This window comes from Triticum dicoccoides, chromosome 6A, assembly GCF_002162155.2.
Source record: "Triticum dicoccoides isolate Atlit2015 ecotype Zavitan chromosome 6A, WEW_v2.0, whole genome shotgun sequence".
In the NCBI taxonomy this organism is placed as follows: Eukaryota; Viridiplantae; Streptophyta; class Magnoliopsida; order Poales; family Poaceae; genus Triticum; species Triticum dicoccoides.
Window position 1 is genome coordinate 220,117,915 of NC_041390.1, and position 4,091 is coordinate 220,122,005.

Below are 4,091 nucleotides of genomic sequence, written 5' to 3' on the forward strand. Positions count from 1 at the left end.
GATAGTGTCCGGCTCTGCAAAATAAATTTCCACATATTGCCATAGAGAGAATAATATTTACACAAATCTAATCTGCTGACGTATTCCGTAGTGTGACATCACACCATGGCCAAGCTTTTATTTGAACCGTTTTACTGTCCATCTCAGCGCGTTATGCGAGGCGGTTCCCTTGGCACGTCTTGTTAAAGCAGAGATCGTGTCCCCTTATTCCGGGATTCTCATCAATACGGGCGTGGGTAACCCAACCGCGCCATCGATTACGGCGCTTGGAGATAAGCAAGTTTTATCAGGCTGGTGGGGACATGTAGCTGCGTCCACCCATATAAGGGGATAAGAATCCACCTTTTCACCTACGCCTTCTTCCTCCTTCGCCTATCCATTCTTGCGCACTCGAGCTCCAGCACCCAAGTCCGCACTCCCCACCTCAACCTCCTATAGTCATGTCCGGAGCGGGAGGCAAGTGGATGGTCTCCTCCGTCACGGAGGGACATATCAAAAAGCTGAGGAAGGCCGGATACCTGTCTAACGACATCGCGTATCGGCTCCCCGAAAAGGGGCAGCTCATCCCCACCCCTAGGCCCCATGAGAGGGCGGTGTTCCTCCCCCATTTCCTCCGCAGACTAGGCTTCCCTCTCCACCCATTTGTCTGGGGGCTCATGTTCTACTACGGCCTGGATTTCCACGATCTGGCCCCGAACTTCGTCCTCAACATCTCGGTGTTTATCATCGTGTGCGAGGCCTTCCTCCGCATCCGCCCCCATTTCGGGCTCTCGCTCAAGACTTTCAACGTCAAGCCGAAGGTGGTGCGCGGCAGCCAGGCGGAGTGCGGAGGCGCCATGGTGGGCAAGATGGCCAACGTCCTATGGCCTGAGGGCTCCTTTGTGGATACCCTGAAGGGGTGGCAATCGGGGTGGTTTTACATCACCGAGCCACGCGACGCCGAATGGGTCACACCCCCTGGGTTCCGGTCCGGACCCCCAACGTGGCTCACGTCCTGGAAAGAGACGGGCCTGTCGTGGGGTAAAAAAGGAGAGCTGACCGGACTCCAAACATGCGTCAAAACCCTGGTGGACAAGAAACTCAGACTTGTCAACGTAGTCGAGGTTATGCTCATCCGCTTGATCCTCCCGTGCCAACAACGGGCTTTCCACCTGTGGGAGTTCGACCCGGCGCGGCACCAGACTCTGAGCAGGCTTTTCGACATGACGTACGAAGATGCCTAGAAGATGCTTTTCAAGGGCGCCGAGGCTGCCACATCCGCTACTGAGGATCGCGGATTCAGTGCGCAGCGTCATGCTCTCGCAGTAAGCTGTTTTTTTCCTTTCACAGGGTATCAGTTTTTCATAGTTTGACTCTATGCGGGATCTAAACTCCCTTACCTTTGATAGGATTGGCAGGTGACATCACAGATCAATTATCCAGCTCCTCTGCCCAAAGGCCCAGCGGATGCTCGCTTGGCGAAGCTGCTGGTTCCGGCACCCTATGTGGTGCCGGAGAAGAAGGTCAAGAAGAAGGCCACGAGGACTCGAAAGAGTGCCCGACGCCCGGAGGTGTCGGATTCATCATCCGACAAATCCAAGACGCACTCCTCCCGCGAAGACGAGGAGGAGGAAGAAGAAGAGACCCCTCCCCCTCCAGCGGGGGAAGGGAAGAAAAGGAAGGCCGCCCCAACCGGGGAGGCCGAAGGGTCCAATAAGGGAAAACCCTTCCTTCGGACTGCTCCACCGACGCCGACGGCAGCGGAGAGGAGTGGGCGCCTAGGGCCAAGCCCCTGGACAAATCGTAAGTAACCGGATACCAGAGTACTTCATAGTACACGTTTATTGCACAGCTTTCCCTCATGTCGAATATGTTTATGCAGCCCACACAAAGACCGGCTCGACCCGTTGTCGAGCGGCTCACTGGACTCGTCGGACGTGAACTCACTTCCAACGGCTTCCCCCCCCCCCGCCCTACGGACGACACCGAAGTGTTGTCCCAACAGGTTCCAAGCCGGGAGGAGGTGGTCCTGGAGGCGCCGCAAGGCGACCTCCCGGACTCCAGGAGTAAAGGGGATGAAACCCCCCAGGGCTCCAAGTCCGGCTCTAGGCCAGACACCGCTCCGGAACCTTCAAAGGTTCTAGAGTCCGGCGGGGGACCTCCTTCCAAGAGGAGCAAGTCCACCGTGCCAGCGGCCCCCGTCCAACCGGAGGCGCCGGACAATATGTTGGAGGCGCTCCAAGGCGCCTCCATCGACGAGGAGCACCGCGCTATTATGAGTGCGGTGGTCCAGAAGGTTCAGTCCGCCAAGAGCGACTGACTGAAGCTTGTACTAGCCTTTTGACAGGCTTTGAGGTAAGTAAAGAATATGTAAATAATAGTACCACATAGACAGTAGCCCCTGATGGTCTGTTTGGCGTTCGGGAAGAAAAGCAGAATAGAGGATCAAATAAAATTCACAGGAGTCTAACAAAAATGAGTCAATTTGCATATGCAGGCTTCCCTGCTTGCGTCCGCCGCACTGACTGCGGAAGTGGACGCGCTAAAGCAGAACCTCGAGCGGTACGAGCAAGAGCTCAAACGTGCCAAGAAGCAGCTCGAGGACAATGAAGGTAAGAAATACCTTGTTAAAAATATATATAAAAAGGTGCAATTGCGAATAATGACAGGATTATCTAGGCTAATGTAGGGGCCACGTCTGAATTGGCAACCCTTAAGCAAAGCTGGTCGAGGCCGGGAAGAGTGCGGCCTCGGAGCGCACCGAGCGGGAGAAATATGAGGCCGAGGTTGGCAAGGTGCGGCAAGAGCTCCAGGCTCTCATGGAAAAACATGAGAGTTTGGAGCTTAACTCGAAGACGCAAGCGTCTGAGCTCGCGGTGGCTATTGGAAATGCCAAATCTGCCAAGGCCGAATCCCAGAAGACCCTCCAGGAGTTGGATGAGGTGAAGAAGATAGCGGCGGGTAAGGCATTCTTTGTGCAAAGCAAACACATAAACGTGAGTTACTTGTTACTTACCCGAATCCGGAGCTCACCAGGAGCGTTCGCAGATCTTCCCCGGAGTGTATCCGATGCCGCCGCATTCTATCGAGCCGAGGAGGGCAGCTCGACGGAGAAGGTGTTCTGGTCTCAGTACGCTGAGGCCGGACACCCCGTGCCCCTGAGCGACCAGCTGAAGCAACTGGTCGAGCTCCACAAGGCGGCCGAACAGGCCATGAAGGGCCTCATTGTTCGGCTGTGGCCTGGAGGGGCTCTGCCTAGGAGCTATTTCGGGCTGGTGCGGCGGTTGGTGGTGGACTGTCCAAGGCTCGAAGTCATCAAGCACTCCGCCTGCATTGAAGGTGCCCGTAGGGCCCTTGCCCGTGCTAAGGTGCACTGGGGCAAGCTGGATGCTGAGAAGCTGGTGAAGGATGGGCCACCGCCGGGGAAAGAGCATCGCAAGCCCGAGAATTACTATAAGGATGTTCTGAAGGGTGCCCGCCTTGTGGCGGATGAATGTTCGAGGGATGTAATTTTTGAGTGAAACTTGCTCGTTTTGTCCTGTGCGCTGAAAACTTGTGTATGTGCGCTAAGCAATGCTGTTAGAATTTAAAATATTACCTTCTGTGCGGCCGTTTATCAACTCTGAGAGATGGCGAGTCGTCGGCTTCTGCCCCCGTGCCGCTAGTGCTGGGGTGTTCAGGGATAAACCTGAGCGCTCTTTTTCCCATGTTTGGGTCCTTCGAGGGAGGCGCTCAGCCCAACGAACAAGGCGATCAGACTATAATGCGTGAAAACTCTCACTTAGCCATAGAATTCTATAATTTTAAATTTCGGGGAAGCCCCTGGTATTCGGAAGACCGAGTTCGGGGCGCTATCCACGCCTTGGCCGGACAGAGCCAGCTCCTCGCCCTAAGCGGCATAAGTCTTTAGGGACTCGAAAAAACCTCTCGAACAGCGACCAGCTCTCGCTTCATCATGACAGTCAGTTTTAGCTTTCTCCACTGAGGTGCTCGACCCAGCTCAACCGGGGCACAATTGCAGTGGTTCTCCTAGTGCTACCTTAGCCGATATAGCGGAACGTAAGGCACCAAAACATAGGAGCCGGGCAAACCCAACTATTGACCCAAGACAT